Genomic DNA, 23461 nt, shown 5'->3' with positions numbered 1-23461 from the left:
AAAATTGAAATCGTATCAAGTATCTTTTCCGACCACAACGCTATGAGACTAGATATCAATTACAGGAAAAGATCTGTAAAAAATACAAACACATGGAGGCTACACAATACACTACTTAATAACGAAGTGATCACTGAAGAAATCAAAGGGGAAATCAAAAAATACCTAGAAACAAATGACAATGGAGACATGACGACCCAAAACCTATGGGATGCAGGAAAAACAGTTCTAAGAGGGAAGTTTATAGCAATACAAGCCTACATCAAGAAACAGGAAACATCGCGAATAAACAACCTAACCTTGCACCTAAAGCAATTAGAGAAAGAAGAACAAAAAAACCCCAAAGCTAGCAGAAGGAAACAAATCATAAAGATCAGATCAGAAATAAATGAAAAATAAATGAAGGAAACAATAGCAAAAATCAATGAAACTAAAAGCTGGTTCTCTGAGAAGATAAACAAAATTGATAAACCATTAGCCAGACTCATCAAGAGAAAAAGGGAGAAGACTCAAATCAATAGAATTAGAAATGAAAAAGGAGAAGTAACCACTGACACTGCAGAAATACAAACGATCATGAGAGATTACTACAAGCAACTCTATGCCAATAAAATGGACAACCTGGAAGAAATGGACAGATTCTTAGAAATGCACAACCTGCCGAGACTGAACCAGGAAGAAATAGAAAATATGAACAGACCAATCCCAAGCACTGAAATTGAAACTGTGATTAAAAATCTTCCAAGAAACAAAAGCCCAGGACCAGATGGCTTCACAGGCGAATTCTATCAAACATTTAGAGAAGAGCTAACATCTATCCTTCTCAAACTCTTCCAAAATATTGCAGAGGGAGGAACACTCCCCAACTCATTCTACGAGGCCACCATCACCCTGATACCAAAACCAGGCAAAGATGTCACAAAGAAAGAAAACTACAGGCCAATATCACTGATGAACATAGATGCAAAAATCCTCAACAAAATACTAGCAAACAGAATCCAACAGCACATTAAAAGGATCATACACCATGATCAAGTGGGGTTTATTCCAGGAATGCAAGGATTCTTCAATATACGCAAATCAATCAACGTGATACATCATATTAACAAATTGAAGGAGAAAAACCATATGATCATCTCAATAGTTGCAGAGAAAGCTTTCGACAAAATTCAACACCCATTTATGATAAAAGCCCTCCAGAAAGTAGGCATAGAGGGAACTTTCCTCAACATAATAAAGGCCATATATGACAAACCCACAGCCAACATTGTCCTCAATGGTGAAAAACTGAAACCATTTCCACTAAGATCAGGAACAAGACAAGGTTGCCCACTCTCACCACTATTATTTAACATAATTTTGGAAGTGTTAGCCACAGCAATCAGAGAAGAAAAAGAAATAAAAGGAATCCAAATCGGAAAAGAAGAAGTAAAGCTGTCACTGTTTGCAGATGACATGATACTATACATAGAGAATCCTAAAGATGCTACCAGAAAACTACTAGAGCTAATCAATGAATTTGGTAAAGTAGCAGGATACAAAATTAATGCACAGAAATCTCTTGCATTCCTATATACTAATGATGAAAAATCTGAAAGTGAAATTAAGAAAACACTCCCGTTTACCATTGCAACAAAAAGAATAAAACACCTAGGAATAAACCTACCTAAGGAGACAAAAGACCTGCATGCAGAAAACTATAACACACTGATGAAAGAAATTAAAGATGATACAAATAGATGGAGAGATATACCATGTTCTTGGATTGGAAGAATCAACATTGTGAAAATGACTCTGCTACCCAAAGCGATCTACAGATTCAATGCAATCCCTATCAAACTACCACTGGCATTTTTCACAGAACTAGAACAAAAAATTTCACAATTTGTATGGAAACACAAAAGACCCCGAATAACCAAAGCAATCTTGAGAATGAAAAATGGAGCTGGAGGAATCAGGCTCCCTGACTTCAGACTATATTACAAAACTACAGTAATCAAGACAGTTTGGTACTGGCACAAAAACAGAAATATAGATCAATGGAACAGGATAGAAAGCCCAGAGATAAGCCCACGCACATATGGTCACCTTATGTTTGATAAAGGAGGCAAGCATATACAGTGGAGAAAAGACAGCCTCTTCAATAAGTGGTGCTGGGAAAATTGGACAGGTACATGTAAAAGTATGAAATTAGAACACTCCCTGACACCATACACAAAAATAAACTCAAAATGGATTAAAGACCTAAGTGTAAGGCCAGACAGTATCAAACTCTTAGAGGAAAACATAGGCAGAACACTCTATGACATAAATCACAGCAAGATCCTTTTTGACCCAGGTCCTAGAGAAATGGAAATAAAAACACAAATAAACAAATGGGACCTAATGAAACTTAAAAGCTTTTGCACAGCAAAGGAAACCATAAACAAGACGAAAAGACAACCCTCAGAATGGGAGAAAATATTTGCAAATGAAGCAACTGACAAAGGATTAATCTCCAAGATTTACAAGCAGCTCATGCAGCTCAATAACAAAAAAACAAACAACCCAATCCAAAAATGGGCAGAAGACCTAAATAGGCATTTCTCCAAAGAAGATATACAGATTGCCAACAGACACATGAAAGAATGCTCAACATCATTAATCATTAGAGAAATGCAAATCAAAACTACAATGAGGTATCATCTCACACCGGTCAGAATGGCCATCATCAAAAAATCTGGAAACAATAAATGCTGGAGAGGGTGTGGAGAAAAGGGAACACTCTTGCACTGTTGGTGGGAATGTAAATTGATACAGCCACTATGGAGAACAGTATGGAGGTTCCTTAAAAAACTAAAAATAGAACTACCATGTGACCCAGCAATCCCACTACTGGGCATATACCCTGCGAAAACCATAATTCAGAAAGAGTCATGTACCAAAATATTCATTGCAGCTCTGTTTACAATAGCCAGGACATGGAAGCAACCTAGGTGTCCATCATCGGATGAATGGATAAAGAAGATGTGGCACATATATACAATGGAATGTTACTCAGCCATAAAAAGAAATGAAATGGAGGTATTTGTAATGAGGTGGATGGAGTTAGAGTCTGTCATACAGAGTGAAGTAAGTCAGAAAGAGAAAAAGAAATACAGTATGCTAACACATATATATGGAATCTAAGGAAAAAAAAAAGGTCATGAAGAAGCTAGTGGCAAGACGGGAATAAAGACACAGACCTACTAGAGAATGGACTTGAGGATGTGGGGAGGGGGAGGGGTGAGATGTGACAGAGTGAGAGAGTGTCATGGACATATATACACTACCAAATGTAAAATAGATAGCTAGTGGGAAGCAGCCGCATAGCACAGGGAGATCAGCTCGGTGCTTTGTGACCACCTAGAGGGGTGGGATAGGGAGGGTGGGAGGGAGGGAGATGCAAGAGGGAAGAGATATGGGAACATATGTATATGTATAACTGATTCACTTTGTTATAAAGCAGAAACTAACAGAGCATTGTAAAGCAATTATACTTCAATAAAGATGTTTAAAAAAAAAAAAGAATAGATAGAAATAATAATAAAAAAGAACCATCCTTAGGGTGTTGCCCTCCTCTGTGTGGTTGAAGATGCCTTTGCATCTTCAAAATAATAAGATGCTTATTTCAGCTAGCAGAAAAGAGGGAAGGGAGAAAAAGGGGAGGCTTAACCATTTGCTCTAATGGCAGGATCTAGAGGTTGTTTACAACACTATTATTCATGACCCATTGGACAGAACTTAGTCACATGGCCACATCTAGCTGCAAATAAAGATGAGAAAGATAAATTTTCATCATATGACCATGTGCCCAGCTACAATTTCTACTCTTGCAGAAAATGAAGAAAATTGGTAGAAGGACAGCAAGCAATCTGTTTCACAGTCAGCCCCATTTTGTAGTTTTAAGTGTATATCTTGCATTTATTTTGTTAAATTTAATCCAAAGTATTATATTATTTTTATGCTGCTTTAAATGGAATTTTGCAATTAATTTCATTTTGGGATTGTTCATTGTTACTGTATAGAAATACAATTAGTTCTTGTCTTGTCCTACAGCCTTTTGGAATCCTTTTATTAATTGGAACAGTTTTTTTTTTTTTGTATGTGGATTCCTTAACATTTTCTATATACAAACCATGTCACCTGTGAATAGTTCTGCCTCTTCCTTTCCAATCTGGATACATTTTATTTTATTTTCTTGCCTGACTGCCCTGGCTAGAACCTCTATTACAGTTTTGAATAGAAGTGGCAAGAATGAGCATCCTTGTCTTGTTCCTGATCTTAAGGGAAAAGAATTCACTCTTTTACAATTAAGTTTGATGCTTGCTGATGGTTCTTACAGATGACTTTTATCAAATTCATACTCTAATCTGCTCTTAATGAGATTTGACCATGTTACTTGCATGGTCACTCCTCAGATTTTTGCATGACTTTGGCTGATTTCCAGAATTCTGGGAAAGTTGATTGTGACAAGGTTTGGTACAATCTCATTGCTTTTATAGAGGAGCAGGTTTTTGGAGATCCACACTCCACCCTTCTGTAAGTGCTTCTTCTAGTCATGTTTTTCAGTGCTGAAAAATTCTAATTTTTATTTACTCATTTTTGTGCTTTACCCATTTTTACTCCCTCCTCTTAGTGGAGGATAACTTGAGGCTATTTGAAAATGGTAGACTTGGCTGGGAAGACTGTCTGAATTTTGCCAATGGGTTGATGCCCACTTTCTTACAGGGAAGACCTTATAGGTGGTACTCAAGAAAAGTTTAGGGCCACAGACTTGTCTCTTGCTAAGGCTGCCTCTTTATAACAATAGCCACTTTTTATGCGTTCATCTTTCTTGCAGGACTTTGCCAAAGGCAGCAAGAAGCAGCCAGCTGACATCAAAATTTTGTTTTTCCAGCCAGTTGTGCAGAAGGGGATTTACCATGACAATTAGAAGTTATCAAAATTATTGGAAAAGCTGGAGAAATGTACTCTTGTATGAATCTCTAGAAATTACTTCCAGAATCTGTACCCTGGCAGTGAAACTAACTTCTTGACCCCCACAAAGCTAGAGATTGGACACTAAAATATTCACAACATTACTTTTGAGAAGATGACAACAAAAAGCTATAATAAAATGGCCTCCACCCAACTTCTGCCTTCTAAATATAGTGTGAATGCATTTAATTGGAAAAAAACAATTTGCATTCAGAAATCTGGCTGCAAGAGAATCTGTAGCAAGATACACTAGAAAGAGGATGGGATGGAGATTGAGTGAGCCAAATGACCTTATCTACTATTAAGTGAAGAAAATAAATCTTGGCATCAAAACCCTTTAGAAATGACAAATATGTCTAACAGAAATTGTGCTTTAAATAGAAGCAACTATTTACAAATACAAATCTAACTTATAAAAACTAATGCTCTACATATTGAATTTACAGGATGAATAGTGTGGAAAAGGTACATATTTTGTGTCTTTTTATTGCAATTGCTGAGAGCACAGGTAGAAATTACATTTATTTCTGTGTAGATATAAAAGAGAATTTTGACATAAACCAACAGGTCTGCTCCTAATATTTGTAGGGTATAGCACATGAGGAAAACCAGAGGTCCGTGGACCATGCCTTATACTGGTTATCTCCCCACTTCAAACTCTGTCCCTCAACACAAGTGTTCTTATGTGCATGCATGTAGACACCATAGATAACTCTAGCCTTCCAAGTCCAAGATATAACCACATTCACCTCTTCTAACATAAATACTTACCCCAGGACCATCTCCCAGGCTTGGGGGTGCACATAGTTACATCATGGTTTATCCTCAGGAAGACAGACTTGGAAAAAGGCCCTGAAAGCTGGCTTGGAATCATTTGGGCAAGGAATTTCAAGGTTTCAGGTACCTGAAATATGGTATAGAAGGGGGATGTGGACTCTATGTGGTGAGGCGCAAGGCAAAAACAAAGCCAGAGTAGGGCTTCTGGTTGCCTAAGTCTAAGGAAAGTAGTGCTCTTCAGAATTCATAGATGTGGTACATATCAAAGTTACGAAATCAGGAAAATACTTAATTTTCTTTTTATAGGGCTGTAGTGAAGTTTTTTAAATTAAAAATTGTATTCAAACCTAATTGATGTACAATATTATGTTAGTTTCACATCCACTACACAGTGATTTGACATTTGCACACATTGTGAAATGATTACCGTGAAAGTCGAGTAACTATCTGTCCCTATACAAAGTTATTTCAATATTATTGACAATATTCCTTATGCAGTATATTACACCCCCATGGCCTACTTATTTTCTAACTGGAGGTTTGTACCTCTTAATCCCCTTCACATATTTATTGCCATCCCCCACTCCTCTCCCATCTGGCAACCACCATTTTGTTCTCTGTATCTATGAGTTTGTTTTTTTTTGTTTTGTTTTGTTTTTCAGATTCCATATATAATGAGATCATGTAATATTTGTCTTTCTATATCTGACTCATTATACTTAGTAATATCCTCTAGATCCATCCATGTTGCTGCAAGTGGCAAGATTTCATTATTTTTATACCTGAGTAATACTCCACTGTATAAATCTACCACATCTTTTTTTTTTTTTTTAAACATCTTTATTGAAGTATAATTGCTTTACAATGGTGTGCTAGCTTCTGCTTTACAACAAAGTGAATCAGTTACACATATACATATGTTGCCATATCTCTTCCCTCTTGCATCTCCCTCCCTCCCACCCTCCCTATCCCACCCCTCTAGGTGGTCACAAAGCACCGAGCTGATCTCCCTGTGCTATGCGGCTGCTTCCCACTAGTTATCTATTTTACATTTGGTAGTGTATATATGTCCATGACACTCTCTCACCCTGTCACATCTCACCCCTCCCCCTCCCCATATCCTCAAGTCCATTCTCTAGTAGGTCTGTGTCTTTATTCCCATCTTGCCACTAGGTTCTTCATGACCTCTTTTTTTTTTTTTTTTTCCCCTTAGATTCCATATATATGTGTTAGCATACTGTATTTGTTTTTCTCTTTCTGACTTACTTCACTCTGTATGACAGACTCTAACTCCATCCACCTCATTACAAACACCTCCATTTCATTTCTTTTTATGGCTGAGTAATATTCCATTGTATATATGTGCCACATCTTCTTTATCCATTCATCCGATGATGGACACCTAGGTTGCTTCCATGTCCTGGCTATTGTAAACAGAGCTGCAATGAATATTTTGGTACATGACTCTTTCTGAATTATGGTTTTCTCAGGGTATATGCCCAGTAGTGGGATTGCTGGGTCATATGGTAGTTCTATTTTTAGTTTTTTAAGGAACCTCCATACTGTTCTTCATAGTGACTGTATCAATTTACATTCCCACCAACAGTGCAAGAGGGTTCCCTTTTCTCCACACCCTCTCCAGCATTTATTGTTTCTAGATTTTTTGATGATGGCCATTCTGACCGGTGTGAGATGATACCTCATTGTAGTTTTGATTTGCATTTCTCTAATGATTAATGATGTTGAGCATTCTTTCATGTGTCTGTTGGCAATCTGTATATCTTCTTTGGAGAAATGCCTATTTAGGTCTTCTGCCCATTTTTGGATTGGGTTGTTTGTTTTTTTGTTATTGAGCTGCATGAGCTGCTTGTAAATCTTGGAGATTAATCCTTTGTCCGTTGCTTCATTTGCAAATATTTTCTCCCATTCTGAGGGTTGTCTTTTGGTCTTGTTTATGGTTTCCTTTGCTGTGCAAAAGCTTTTAAGTTTCATTAGGTCCCATTTGTTTATTTGTGTTTTTATTTCCATTTCTCTAGGACCTGGGTCAAAAAGGATCTTGCTGTGACTTATGTCATACAGTGTTCTGCCTATGTTTTCCTCTAAGAGTTTGATAGTGTCTGGCCTTACACTTAGGTCTTTAATCCATTTTGAGTTTATTTTTGTGTATGGTGTCAGGGAGTGTTCTAATTTCATACTTTTACATGTACCTGTCCAATTTTCCCAGCACCACTTATTGAAGAGGCTGTCTTTTCTCCACTGTATATGCTTGCCTCCTTTATCAAAGATAAGGTGACCATATGTGCGTGGGCTTATCTCTGGGCTTTCTATCCTGTTCCATTGATCTATATTTCTGTTTTTGTGCCAGTACCAAACTGTCTTGATTACTGTAGCTTTGTAATATAGTCTGAAGTCAGGGAGCCTGATTCCTCCAGCTCCATTTTTCGTTCTCAAGATTGCTTTGGCTATTCGGGGTCTTTTGTGTTTCCATACAAATTGTGAAATTTTTTGTTCTAGTTCTGTGAAAAATGCCAGTGGTAGTTTGATAGGGATTGCATTGAATCTGTAGATTGCTTTGGGTAGCAGAGTCATTTTCACAATGTTTATTCTTCCAATCCAAGAACATGGTATATCTCTCCATCTATTTGTATCATCTTTAATTTCTTTCATCAGTGTCTTATAATTTTCTGCATACAGGTCTTTTGTCTCCTTAGGTAGGTTTATTCCTAGGTATTTTATTCTTTTTGTTGCAATGGTAAACGGGAGTGTTTTCTTAATTTCACTTTCAGATTTTTCATCATTAGTATACAGGAATGCAAGAGATTTCTGTGCATTAATTTTGTATCCTGCTACTTTACCAAATTCATTGATTAGCTCTAGTAGTTTTCTGGTAGCATCTTTAGGATTCTCTATGTATAGTATCATGTCATCTGCAAACAGTGACAGCTTTACTTCTTCTTTTCCGATTTGGATTCCTTTTATTTCTTTTTCGTCTCTGATTGCTGTGGCTAACACTTCCAAAACTATGTTGAATAATAGTGGTGAGAGTGGGCAACCTTGTCTTGTTCCTGATCTTAGTGGAAATGGTTTCAGTTTTTCACCATTGAGGACAATGTTGGCTGTGGGTTTGTCATATACGGCCTTTATTATGTTGAGGAAAGTTCCCTCTATGCCTACTTTCTGCAGGACTTTTATCATAAATGGGTGTTGAATTTTGTCGAAAGCTTTCTCTGCATCTATTGAGATGATCATATGGTTTTTCTCCTTCAATTTGTTAATATGATGTATCACGTTGATTGATTTGCGTATATTGAAGAATCCTTGCATTCCTGGAATAAACCCCACTTGATCATGGTGTATGATCCTTTTAATGTGCTGTTGGATTCTGTTTGCTAGTATTTTGTTGAGGATTTTTGCATCTATGTTCATCAGTGATATTGGCCTGTAGTTTTCTTTCTTTGTGACATCTTTGCCTGGTTTTGGTATCAGGGTGATGGTGGCCTCGTAGAATGAGTTGGGGAGTGTTCCTCCCTCTGCAATATTTTGGAAGAGTTTGAGAAGGATAGGTGTTAGCTCTTCTCTAAATGTTTGATAGAATTCGCCTGTGAAGCCATCTGGTCCTGGGCTTTTGTGTGTTGGAAGATTTTTAATCACAGTTTCAATTTCAGTGCTTGTGATTGGTCTGTTCATATTTTCTATTTCTTCCTGGTTCAGTCTCGGCAGGTTGTGCATTTCTAAGAATCTGTCCATTTCTTCCAGGTTGTCCATTTTATTAGCATAGAGTTGCTTGTAGTAATCTCTTATGATCGTTTGTATTTCTGCAGTGTCAGAGGTTACTTCTCCTTTTTCATTTCTAATTCTATTAATTTGAGTCTTCTCCTTTTTTCTCTTGATGAGTCTGGCTAATGGTTTATCAATTTTGTTTATCTTCTCAAAGAACCAGCTTTTAGTTTCATTGATTTTTGCTATTGTTTCCTTCATTTCTTTTTCATTTATTTCTGATCTGATCTTTATGATTTCTTTCCTTCTGCTAGCTTTGGGGTTTTTTTGTTCTTCTTTCTCTAATTGCTTTAGGTGCAAGGTTAGGTTGTTTATTCGAGATGTTTCCTGTTTCTTGATGTAGGCTTGTATTGCTATAAACTTCCCTCTTAGAACTGCTTTTGCTGCATCCCATAGGTTTTGGATCGTCGTGTCTCCATTGTCATTTGTTTCTAGGTATTTTTTGATTTCCCCTTTGATTTCTTCAGTGATCACTTCGTTATTAAGTAGTGTATTGTGTAGCCTCCATGTGTTTGTATTTTTTACAGATCTTTTCCTGTAATTGATATCTAGTCTCATAGCGTTGTGGTCGGAAAAGATACTTGATACGATTTCAATTTTTTAAAATTTACCAAGGCTTGATTTGTGACCCAAGATATGATCTATCCTGGAGAATGTTCCATGAGCACTTGAGAAAAATGTGTATTCTGTTGTTTTTGGGTGGAATGTCCTCTAAATATCAATTAAGTCCATCTTGTTTAATGTATCATTTAAAGCTTGTGTTTCCTTATTTATTTTCATTTTGGATGATCTGTCCATTGGTGAAAGTGGGGTGTTAAAGTCCCCTACTATGATTGTGTTACTGTCGATTTCCCCTTTTATGGCTGTTAGTATTTGCCTTATGTATTGAGGTGCTCCTATGTTGGGTGCATAAATATTTACAATTGTTATACCTTCCTCTTGGATCGATCCCTTGATCATTATATAGTGTCCGTCTTTGTCTCTTGTAATTGTCTTTATTTTAAAGTCTATTTTGTCTGATATGAGAATTGCTACTCCAGCTTTCTTTTGATTTCCATTTGCATGGAATATCTTTTTCCATCCCCTCACTTTCAGTCTGTATGTGTCTCTAGGTCTGAAGTGGGTCTCTTGTAGACAGCATATATATGGGTCTTGTTTTTGTATCCATTCAGCCAGTCTGTGTCTTTTGGTGGGAGCATTTAATCCATTTACATTTAAGGTAATTATCGATATGTATGTTCCTATTCCCATTTTCTTAAATGTTTTGGGTTTGTTATTGTAGGTGTTTTCCTTCTCTTGTGTTTCTTGCCTAGAGAAGTTCCTTTAGCATTTGTTGTAAAGCTGGTTTGGTAGTGCTGAACTCTCTCAGCTTTTGCTTGTCTGTAAAGGTTTTAATTTCTCCATCAAATCTGAATGAGATCCTTGCTGGGTAGAGTAACCTTGGTTGTAGGTTTTTCTCCTTCATCACTTTAAGTATATCCGGCCACTCCCTTCTGGCTTGCAGAGTTTCTGCTGAAAGATCAGCTGTTAACCTTATGGGGATGCCCTTGTGTGTTATCTGTTGTTTTTCCCTTGCTGCTTTTAATATGTTTTCTTTATATTTAATTTTTGATAGTTTGATTAATATGTGTCTTGGTGTGTTTCTCCTTGGATTTATCCTGTATGGGACTCTCTGTGCTTCCAGGACTTGATTAACTATTTCCTTTCCCATATTAGGGAAGTTTTCAACTATAATCTCTTCAAATATTTTCTCAGTCCCTTTCTTTTTCTCTTCTTCTTCTGGGACCCCTATAATTCGAATGTTGGTGCATTTAATGTTGTCCCAGAGGTCTCTGAGACTGTCCTCAGTTCTTTTCATTCTTTTTTCTTTATTCTGGTCTGCAGTAGTTATTTCCACCATTTTATCTTCCAGGTCACTTATCCGTTCTTCTGCCTCAGTTATTCTGCTATTGATCCCATCTAGAGTATTTTTAATTTCATTTATTGTGCTTGTCATCGTTTCTTGGTTCCTCTTTAGTTCTTCTACGTCCCTGTTAAATGTTTCTTGCATTTTGTCTATTCTATTTCCAAGATTTTGGATCATCCTTACTATCATTATTCTGAATTCTTTTTCAGGTAGACTACCTATTTCCTCTTCATTTGTTAGGTCTGGTGTGTTTTGACCCTGCTCCTTCATCTGCTGTGTGTTTTTCTGTCTTCTCATTTTGCTTATCTTACTGTGTTTGGGGTCTCCTTTTCACAGGCTGCAGGTTCGTAGTTCCCGTTGTTTTTGGTATCTGTCCCCAGTGGCTAAGGTTGGTTCAGTGGGTTGTGTAGGTTTCCTGGTGGAGGGAACTAGTGCCTGTGTTCTGGTGGATGAGGCTGGATGTTGTCTTTCTGGTGGGTTCGTCCACGTCTGGTGGTGTGCTTTGGGGTGTCTGTGGCCTTATTATGATTTTAGGCAGCCTCTCTGTTAATGGATGGGGCTGTGTTCCTCTCTTGCTAGTTGTTTGGCATAGGGTGTCCAGCACTGTAGCTTGCTGGTCGTTGAGTGAAGCTGGGTCTTGATGTTGAGATGGAGATCTGTGAGAGATTTTCACCGTTTGGTATTACGTGGAGCTGGGAGGTCTCTTGTGGACCAGTGTCCTGAAGTTGGCTCTCCCACCTCAGAGGCACAGCCCTGATGCCTGGCTGGAGCACCAAGAGCCTTTCATCCACACGGCTCAGAATAAAAGGGAGAAAAAATGGAAAGAAAGAAAAAAAGAGGATAAAATAAAATAAAATAAAGCAATTATAATAAAAAATAAGAAAAAAAATTATTAAGAGTAAATTTATTAAGAAAAAAAATTTTTTTTAATTTTTAAAAATAGATTTATTAATTTTTTATACTAAAAATAAGAAAAAAATTATTTAGAAAAAATTTATTAAAAAAAAATTTTTTTAATTTTTTAAAATAAAAAATATGAAAAAACTTATTAAAAATTTTTTTAAAAATAGAAAATAAGGAAAAAATTATTAAGAAAACATTTATTCGGGAAAAAAAAATTTTTAAGCCAAAAAAAAAAAAAAAAAAAAAAAAAAAAAACGGACGGACCTAACCCTAGGACTAACGGTGAGAGCAAAGCTATACAGACAAAATCTCACCCAGAAGCATACACATCTACACTCACAAAAAAAAGGAAAAGGGGAAAAGTTAATATATCCTGCTCCCAAAGTCCATCTCCTAAATTTGGGATGATTCGTTGTCTATTCAGGTATTCAACAGATGCAGGCACATCAACTTGTTTGTGGAGCTTTAATCCGCTGCTTCTGAGGCTGCTGGGAGAGATTTCCCTTTCTCTTCTTTGTTCGTACAGCTCCCGGGGTTCAGCTTTGGATTTGGACCCACCTCTGCGTGTAGGTCGCCTGAGGGCGTCTGTTCCCCACCCAGACAGAACGGGGTTAAAGGAGCAGCTGATTCGGGGGCTCCGGCTCAGTCAGGCCGGGGGGAGGGAGCGGTACGGAGGAGGCGGGGCGAGCCTGCGGCGGCAGAAGCCGGCGTGACGTTGCAGCAGCCTGAGGCGCGCCGTGCGCTCTCCCGGGGAAGTTGTCCCCGGATTACGGGAGCCTGGCCGTGGCGGGCTGCACAGGCTCCCGGGAGGGGCGGTGTGGAGAATGACCTGTGCTCGCCCACAGGCTGTTTGGTGGCGGCAGCAGCAGCCTTAGCGTCTCATGCCCGTCTCTGGGGTCCGCGCTGATAGCCCCGGCCTACCACATCTTTTTTAACCACTCATCTATCAATGGATACTTGGATTGTTCCCATATCTTGACTACTGTAAATAATGTTGCAGTGAACATTGGTGTGCATATGTCTTTTCCAATGAGTGCTTTTCTTTTCTTTGGGTAAATATCCAGAAGAAAATTGATGGATCATATGGCTGTTCTACTTTTAATGTCTTGAGGAACCTCCAAAATATTTTCCATAGTGGCTGCACCAATTTACAATCCCACCAACAGTGCATGAGGGTTCCCTTTTTCCACATCCTTGCCAACACTTGTTATTTGTTGTCTTTTTGATAATAGCCATTCTGACAGGTGAGAGGTGACATCTTATTGTGGTTTTATACTTTCATTTCCCCAATGATTAGTGATGTTTAGCATCTTTTCATGTGTTTGTTGGCCATCTGTAAGTCTTCTTTGGAAAAATGTCTATTCAGGTCCTCTGCCCATTTTTTAATTGGGTTGTTTTTTATATTGAGTTGTATGAGTTCTCTATATATTTTGGATATTAACCCCTTATCAAATATCTTCTCCCACTTGCAAATATATGGTTTGCAAATATCTTCTCCCATTCAGTTGACTGCCTTATCTATTTGTTGATAATTTCCTTTGCTGTGCAAAAGCTTTTTAGATTGTTATAGTCCTGTTTGTTTATTTTTGCTTTTGTTTCCCTTACCTGAGGAGACAGATTCAAAAAATATTGTTAGGCCCAATGTCCTAGGAGTTTTATGGTTTCAGGTCTTACATTTAACTTTTTAATCCATTTGAGTTTATTTTTGTATATGGTGTAAGAAAGCAGTCTAGTTTGAGTTTTTTGCATGTAGCTGTCCAGTTTTTTCAACACCATTTGTTGAAGAGTCTGTCCTTTTCCCTTTGTTTATTCTTGCTTCCTTTGTTGTAGATTAATTGACCATAAGTGCGTGGGTTTATTTCTGGGCTCTCTATTCTGTTCCATTGATCAATGTGTTTGTTTTTGTGCCAGTACCATACTGTTTTGATTATTGTAGCTTCGTAGTATAGTTTGAAATCAGGGCGTGAGACACCTCTAAATTTGTTTCTCTTTCTCAAGATTGTTTGGCTTTTCTCCTCCAATTTGTTAATACGGTGTATCATGTTGATTGATTTGCATACATTGAAGAAACCTTGAATTCCTGGAATAAACCCCACTTGATCATGGTGTATGATCCTTTTAATGTGCTGTTGGATTCTGTTTGCTAGTATTTTGCTGAGGATTTTTGCATCTATGTTCATCAGTGATACTGGCCTGTAATTTTCTTTCTATGTGACGTCTTTGTCTGGTTTTGGTATCAGGGTGATGGTGGTCTCGTAGAATGAGTTGGGGAGTATTCCTCCATCTGCAATATTTTGGAAGGGTTTGAGAAGGATAGATGTTAGCTCTTCTCTAAATGTTTGATAGAATTCACCTGTAAAGCCATCTGGTCCTGGGCTTTTGTTTGTTGGAAGATTTTTTTTTTAAACATCTTTATTGGAGTATAATTGCTTTACAATGGTCTGTTAGTTTCTGCTTTATAACAAAGTGAATCAGTTATACATATATATATGTTCCCAAATCTCTTCCCTCTTGCATCTCCCTCCCTCTCACCCTCCCTATCCCACCCCCTAGGTGGTCACAAAGCACCGAGCTGATCTCCCTGTGCTATGCGGTTGCTTCCCACTAGCTATCTATTTTACGTTTGGTAGTGTATATATGTCCATGCCACTCTCTCACTTTGTCACAACTTACCCTTCCCCCTCCCCAGATCCTCAAGTCCATTCTCTAGTAGGTCTGTGTCTTTATTCCCGTCTTACCACTAGGTTCTTCATGACCTTTTTTTTTTCCCCTTAGATTCCATATATATGTGTTAGCATACTGTATTTGTTTTTCTCTTTCTGACTTACTTCACTCTGTATGACAGACTCTAACTCCATCCACCTCACTACAAATACCTCCATTTCGTTTCTTTTTATGGCTGAGTAATATTCCATTGTATATATGTGCCACATCTTCTTTATCCATTCATCCGATGATGGACACTTAGGTTACTTCCATGTCCTGGCTATTGTAAATAGAGCTGCAATGAACATTGTGGTACATGACTCTTTTTGAATTATGGATTTCTCAGGGTATATGCCCCGTAGTGGGATTGCTGGGTCGTATGGTAGCTCTATTTTTAGTTTCTTAAGGAACCTCCATATTGTTCTCCATAGTGGTTGTATCAATTTACATTGCCACCACAGTGCAAGAGGGTCCCCTTTTCTCCACACCCTCTCCAGCATTTATTGTTTGTAGATTTTTTGATGATGGCCATTCTGACTGGTGTGAGGTGATACCTCATTGTAGTTTTGATTCGCATTTCTCTAATGATTAGTGATGTTGAGCATCCTTTCAGGTGTTTGCTGGCAATCTGTCTATCTTCTTTGGAGAAATGTCTATTTAGATCTTCTGCCCGTTTTTGGATTGGGTTATTTGTTTTTTTGATATTAAGCTGCATGAGCTGCTTTTATATTTTGGAGATTAATCCTTTGTCAGTTGCTTCATTTGTAAATATTTTCTCCCATTCTGAGGGCTGTCTTTTCATCTTGTTTATGGTTTCCTTTGCTGTGCAAAAGCTTTTAAGTTTCATTAGGTCCCATTTGTTTATTTTTGTTTTTATTTCCATTTCTCTAGGAGGTGGGTAAAAAGGATCTTGCTGTGATTTATGTCATAGAGTGTTCTGCCTATGTTTTCCTTTAAGAGTTTTATAGTGTCTGCCCTTACATTTAGGTCATTAATCCATTTTGAGCTATTTTTGTGAATGGTGTTAGGAAGTGTTCTAATTTCAGTCTTTTACATGTAGCGGTCCAGTTTTTGCATCACCACTTATTGGAGAGGCTGTCTTTTCTCCATTGTATGTTCTTGCCTCCTTTATCAAGCATAAGGTGACCATATGTGCGTGGGTTTATCTCTGGACTTTCTATCCTGTTCCATTGATCTATATTTCAGTTTTTGTGCTAGTACCATACTGTCTTGGTTACTGTACCTTTGTAGTATAGTCTGAAGTCCAGGACCCTGATTCCTCCAGCTCCATTTTTTTCCCTCAAGATTACTTTGGCTATTTGGGGTCTTTTGTGTTTCCATACAAATTGTGAAATTTTTTGTTCTAGTTCTGTGAAAAATGCCAGTGGTAGTTTGATAGGGATTGCATTGAATCTGTATATTGCCTTGGGTAGTATAGTCATTTTCACAATGTTGATTCTTCCAGTCCAAGAACATGGTATATCTCTCCATCTGTTTGTATCATCTTTAATTTTTTCATCAGTGTCTTATAGTTTTCTGCATACAGGTCTTTTGTCTCCTTAGGTAGGTTTATTGCTAGGTATTTTATTCTTTGTTGCAGTGGTAAATGGGAGTGTTTACTTAGTTTCTCTTTCAGATTTTTCATCATTATTGTATAGGAATGCAAGAGATTTCTGTGCATTAATTTTGTATCCTGCTACTTTACCAAATTCATTGATTAGCTCTAGTAGTCTTCTGGTAGCATCTTTAGGATTCTCTATGTATAGTATCATGTCATTTGCAAACAGTAACAGCTTTACTTCTTCTTTTCCTATTTGGATTCCTTTTATATCTTTTTCTTCTCTGATTGCTGTGGCTAACAATTCCAAAACTATGTTGAATAATAGTGGTGAGAGTGGGCAACCTTGTCTTGTTCCTGATCTTAGTGGAAATGGTTTCAGTTTTTCAGCATTGAGGATGATGTTGGCTGTAGGTTTGTCGTATATGGCCTTTATTATGTTGAGGAAAGTTCCCTCTATGCCTACTTTCTGCAGGGCTTTTATCATAAATTAGTGTTGAATTTTGTCAAAAGCTTTCTCTGCATCTATTGAAATGATCATATGGTTTTTCTCCTTCAGTTTGTTAATATGGTGTATCACATTGATTGATTTGCATATATTGAAGAATCTTGCATTCCTGGGATAAACCCCACTTGATCATGGTGTATGATCCTTTTAATGTGCTGTTGGATTCTGTTTGCTAGTATTTTGTTGAGGATTTTTGCATCTATGTTCATCAGTGATATTGGCCTGTAGTTTTCTTTCTTTGTGACATCTTTGTCTGGTTTTGATATCAGGGTGATGTTCCCTCGTAGAATGAGTTTGGGAGTTTTCCTCCTTCTGCTATATTTTCGAAGAGTTTGAGGAGGATAGGTGTTAGCTCTTCTCTAAATGCTTGATAGAATTCGCCTGTGAAGCCATCTGCTCCTGTGCTTTTGTTTGTTGGAAGATTTTAAATCACAGTTTCAATTTCAGTGCTTGTGATTGGTCTGTTCATATTTTCTATTTCTTCCTGATTCAGTCTCGGAAGGTTTTGCATTTGTAAGAATTTGTCCATTTCTTCCAGGTTGTCCATTTTATTGGCATAGAGTTGCTTGTAGTAATCTCTCATGATCCTTTGTATTTCTGCAGTGTCAGTGGTTACTTCTCCTTTTTCATTTCTAATTCTATTGATTTGAGTCTTCTCCCTTTTTTTCTTGATGAGTCTGGCTAATGGTTTATTAATTTTGTTTTTCTTCTCAAAGAACCAGCTTTTAGTTTTATTGATCTTTGCTATCGTTTTCTTCATTTCTTTTTCATTTATTTCTGATCTGATCTTTATTATTTCTTTCCTCCAGCTAACTTTGGGGAATTTTTGTTCTTCTTTCTCTAATTGCTTTAGGTGTAAGGTTAGGTTGTTTATTCGAGATTTTTCTTGTTTCTTGAGGTAGGATTTTATTGCTATAAACTTCCCTCTTAGAAGTGCTTTTGCTGCATCCCATAGGTTTTGGATCATCCTGTTTTCATTGTCATTTTTTTCTAGGTGTTTTTTGATTTCCTCTTTGATTTCTGCAGTGATCTCTTGATTATTTAGTAGTGTATTGTTTAGCCTCCATTTGTTTGTATTTTTTACAGTTTTTTTCCCTGTAATTGATATCTAGTCTCTTAGTGTTGTGGTCAGAAAAGATACCTGGTACGATTTCAATTTTCTTAAATTTACCAAGGCTTGACCTGTGACCCAAGATATGATCTATCTTGGAGAATGTTCCATGAGCACTTGAGAAGAAAGTGTATTCTGTTGTTTTTGGATGGAATGTCCTATAACTATCAATTAAGTCCATCTTAGTTAATGTATCATTTAAAGCTTTTGTTTCCTTATTTATTTTCATTTTGGATGATGTGTCCATTGGTGAAAGTGGGGTGTTAAAGTCCCATAGTATGATTGTGTTACTGTCGATTTCCCCTTTTATGGCTGTTAGTATTTGCCTTATGTATTGAGGTGCTCGTATGTTGGGTGCATAAATATTTACAATTGTTATATGTTCTTCTTGGGTCAATCCCTTGATCATTATGTAGTGTCCTTCTTTGTCTCTTGTAATAGTCTTTATTTTAAAGTCTGTTTTGCCTGATATGAGAATTGTTACTCCACCTTTCTTTTGATTTCCATTTGCATGGAATATCTTTTTCCATCCCCTCACTTTCAGTCTGTATGTGTCCCTAGGTCTGAAGTGGGTCTCTTTTAGACAGCATATATACGAGTCTTGTTTTTGTATCCATTCAGCCAGTGTATGTCTTTTGTTGGAGCATTTAATCCATTTACATTTAAGGTAGTTATCGGTATGTATGTTCCTGTTAACATTTTCTTAATTGTTTTGGGTTTGTTATTGTAGGCCTTTGCCTTCACTTGTGTTACCTGCCTAGAAAAGTTCCTTTAGCATTTGTTGTAAAGCTGGTTTGGTGGTGCTGAATTCTCTTACCTTTTGATTGTCTCTAAAGGTTTTGATTTCTCCATCGAGTCTGAATGAGATCCTTGCTGGGTAGAGTAATCTTGGTTGTAGGTTTTTCCCTTTCCTCACTTTAAATATTTCTTTCCACTCCCTTGTGGCTTGCAGAGTTTCTGCTGAAAGATCAGTTGTTAACCTTATGGGGATTCCCTTGTATGTTATTTGTTGTTTTTCCCTTGCTGCTCTTTATGTTTTTTTATTTGTATTTAATTTTTGGTAGTTTGATTAATATGTGTCTTGGCGTGTTTCTACTTGGATTTATCCTGTATGGGACTCTCTGTGCTTCCTGGACTTGATTATTTCTTTTCCCATCGTAGGGAAGTTTTCAAATATAATCTCTTTATTTTCTCAGTCCCTTTCTTTTTCTCTTCTTCTTCTGGGACCCCTATAATTCGAATATTTTTGTGTTTAATGGTGTCCCAGAAGTCTCTGAGTGTGTCCTGAATTCTTTTCATTCTGTTTTCTTTATTGTGCTCTGTGGTAGTTACTTCCAGTCTTTTATCTTCCAGGTCACTCATCCGTTTTTCTGCCTCAGTTATTCTGCTATTGAGTCCTTCTAGAGAATTTTTAGTTTCATTTACTGTGTTGTCCACCACTGTTTGTTTGCTCTTTAGTTCTTCTAGTTCCTTGTTAAACGTTTTTTGTATTTTATCCATCCTATTTCCAAGATTTTGTATCATCTTTACTATCATTACTCTGAATTCTTTTTCTGGTAGACTGCTTATTTCCTCTTCATTTATTTGGTCTGGTGGATTTTTACCTTGCTCCTTCATCTGCTGTGTATTTCCCTGTCTTCTCATTTTGCTTAAGTTACTGTGTTTGGGGTCTCCTTTTTGCAGGCTGCAGGTTCTTAGTTCCCGTTGTTTTTGGTGCCTTCCCCCAGTGGGTAAGTTTGGTTCAGTGGGTAGTGTAAGCTTCCTGGTGGAGGGGAGTGGTGCTGGTCTTCTGGTGGGTGAGGCTGGATATTGTCTTTTTGGTGGACAGGACCTTGTCAGGTGGTGTGTTTTGGGGTGTCTGTGAACTTAGTATGATTTTAGCAGCCTCTCTGGTAATGGGTGGGGTTGTGTTCCTGTCTTGCTAGTTGTTTGGCATAGGTTGTTCAGTACTGTAGCTTTCTGGTCGTTGAGTGGAGCTGGGTCTTAGAGTTGAGATTGAGATCTCTGGGAGAGGTTTCGCCATTTGATATTAGGTGGAGCTGGGAGGTGTCTGGTTTACCAATGTTCTGAACTCGGCTCTCCCACCTCAGAGGCACACCCGGCTGGAATACCAAGACCCTGTGAGCCACATGGCTCAGAAGAAAAGGGAGAATAAAAGAAAGAAAGAAAGAAAGAAAAAATGAAAGAAAGAATGAAAGAAAGAAAAAAATAAAATAAAATAAAGGTATTAAAATAAAAAATAAAAAATATTATTAAAAGTAAAAAAAATAAAAAAGTAAATATAAAATAAAAGAAAGAAAGAAATAACAAAAGAAAGAAGAGGGCAACCAGTCCAAAAAACAAACCTACCAGGTTTAACAAGTGCTAAAAACTATACTAAAAAAAAAGAAAAAAAAAACGGACAGTCACAACCCCAGTAAAAGCAAAGCTATGCAGACCAAATCACACAAAGAAGCATACACATACACACTCACAAAAAGAAAAAAAGGAAGAGAGCAACCAAATCAATAAGCAAATCTACCAATGATAATAAGCTCTAAATACTAAACTAAGTTAAACATAAAACCAGACAAAATTAGATGCAGAAAGCCAACCCCAAATCTACAGTTGTTCCCAAAGTCCACCACCTCAGTTTTGGGATGATTCTTTTTCTATTCAGGTATTCCAGAGATTCAGGGTACATCAAGTTGATTGTGGAGATTTAATCCGCTGCTCCTGAGGCTGCTGGAGAAATTTCCCTTTCTCTACTTTGTTTGCACAGCTCCTTGGATTTAGCTTTGGTTATGGCCCCGTATCTGCCTGTAGGTCACCTGAGGGCTTCTGTTCCTTGCCCAGACATGATGGGGTTAAAGTAGCAGCTGATTAGGGGGCTCTGGCTCACTCAGGCCGTGGGGGCGGGTGGGGTACGGAATGTGGGGCGAGCCTGCAGTGGCAGAGGCTGACATGACGTTGCAACAGCCTGAGGCAGGCCGTGTGTTCTCCTGGGGAAGTTGTCTGTGGATCAGGGGACTATGGCAGTGACAGGTTGCACAGGCTCCCGGGAGGGGAGGTGTGGAGAGTGACCTGTGCTTGCACACAGGATTCTTGGTGGCTGCAACAGCAGCCTTAGCATTTCATGCCTGTCTCAGGTGCCCGTGGTGATAGCCGTGGCTTGCGCCTGTCTCTGGATCTCGTTTTGGTGGTTCTCTGAATCCTCTCTCCTCATGGACCCTGAGACAATGGTCTCTTGCCTCTTAGGTAGTTCCTGACGTTTTCCTGGACCCTCTCCCAGCTAGCTGTGGTGCACTAGCCCCCTTCAGTCTGTGTTCACGCAGCCAACCCCAGTCCTCTCCCTGGGTTCTGACCTCCGAAGCCTGAGCGTCTGCTCCCAGCCCCCACACGCCCCAGCGAGTGAGCAGACAAGCTCCTCAGCTGGTGAGTGCTGGTCAGCATAGATCCTCTGTGCAGGAATCTCTCTGCTTTGCCCTCTGCACCCTTGTTCCTGTGCTCTCCTCTGTGGCCCTGAAGATTCGACCCCCACCCACCCCTGTCTCCACCAGCGAAGGGGCTTCTTAGTATGTGGAAACCTTTCCTCCCCAAGGTGCAGGTCCCATGCCTATTTTTTGGTCTCTGTTTTTTCTTTTGCCCTTCCCAGGTACGTGGGTAGTTTCTTGCCTTTTGGGAAGTGTGAGGTCTTCTGCCAGCATTCAGTAGGTATTCTGTAGGAGTTGTTCCACATGTAGATGTATATTTGATGTATTTGTGGGGAGGAACGTCTTACTCCACGTCTTACTCCTCTGCCATCTTGAAGGTCCAAGCCAAAGAACTCTTAAAACTCAACAGTAAGAAATCAAACGACCCGGTTAGAAAATGGACCAAAAAGTTTAACAAATACCTAACCCAATAAGATATTCAGATGGCAAGTAAGCCTATGAAAAGATGCTCAGTCAGATGTTATCAGGGAAATGCAAATGAAAATATCAGTGGAAAAAAAAAGAAAATATCAGTGAGATACCAATACATACTTATTAGAATGGCCAAAATCCTGACCGCTGAGAACACTAAATACTGGCAATGATGTGGAGCAACAGGAACTCTCATTCATTGCTTGTGGGAATACACAATTGTACAACCACTTTGGAAGAGAGTTTGGCAGTCTCTTACAAAACAAGACCTACTCTGATCCATCAATCATGTTCCTCACTTTTACCCCAAAGAGTTGAAAACTTATGTCCACACAAAAATCTGCACATGGATATTCATAATAGCTTTAGTCATATTTGCCAAAACTTGGAAAGAATCAAATATCCTTCAGTAGGTAAACAGATTAAAGAAAACTTTGGTACATCCAGACAATGGAATGATAGTCTGTGCTAAAAAGAAATGAGCTAACAAGCCATGAAAAGACATGGGTAAATCTTAAATGCATTTCACTAAGTGAAAGAGGCCAATCTGAAAATGCTATATACCATATGATCCAACTATATGACATTCTGGCAAAGGCAATACTATGGAGAAAATAAAAAGATCAGTGTTTGGCAGGGGTTACGAATGAGGGAGGGTTAGATAGCTGGAGCACATATGATTTTAGGGGAGTGAAACTACTCTGTGTGATACTATAATGGTGGATACATATCATTATACATTTGCGAAAACCCATAGAATGTACTATACCAAGAGTTAACCCTAATGTGTCAATATACATATATCAAGTATAACAAATGTACCACTCTGATGTGGGATGTTAATAATGGGGAGGCTATGCATGTGTGGGGTCAGGGAATAAGTGGGAAATCTCTGTACTTTCCACTCAATTTTGCTATGAAACTAAAACTTCTCTAACATATCAAGTCCATTTTTTAAAAAGTCACATGCCAAGCAGTTTTAACTTTATCACGTAGTTGATAGTTCAAAGTATTTTGACAGGAGTACGTTTTTAGAAAATTCCTAATGGAAGCGCTATAAAGAATAGACAATTTTACTCCTTCCTTTCCAATTTGGATTCCTTCTATTTCTTTTTCTTGTCTGATTGCCATGGTAAGGACTTCCAATACTATGTTGAATAAAATGACAAGAGTGGGCATCCTTGTCTTGTACCTGATCTTAGAGGAAATGCTTTCAACTTTTCACCATTAAGTATAATGTTAGATGTGGGTTTGTCATATATGGCCTTTATTATGTTGAGGTATGTTCCCTCTATGTCAACTTTGTTGAGATTTTTTATCATAAATAGATGTT

Source organism: Eubalaena glacialis, chromosome X, assembly GCF_028564815.1.
Source record: "Eubalaena glacialis isolate mEubGla1 chromosome X, mEubGla1.1.hap2.+ XY, whole genome shotgun sequence".
Classification (NCBI taxonomy): Eukaryota; Metazoa; Chordata; class Mammalia; order Artiodactyla; family Balaenidae; genus Eubalaena; species Eubalaena glacialis.
The sequence above is the reverse complement of the archived record's forward strand: the minus strand, read 5'-3'. Positions refer to the sequence as shown.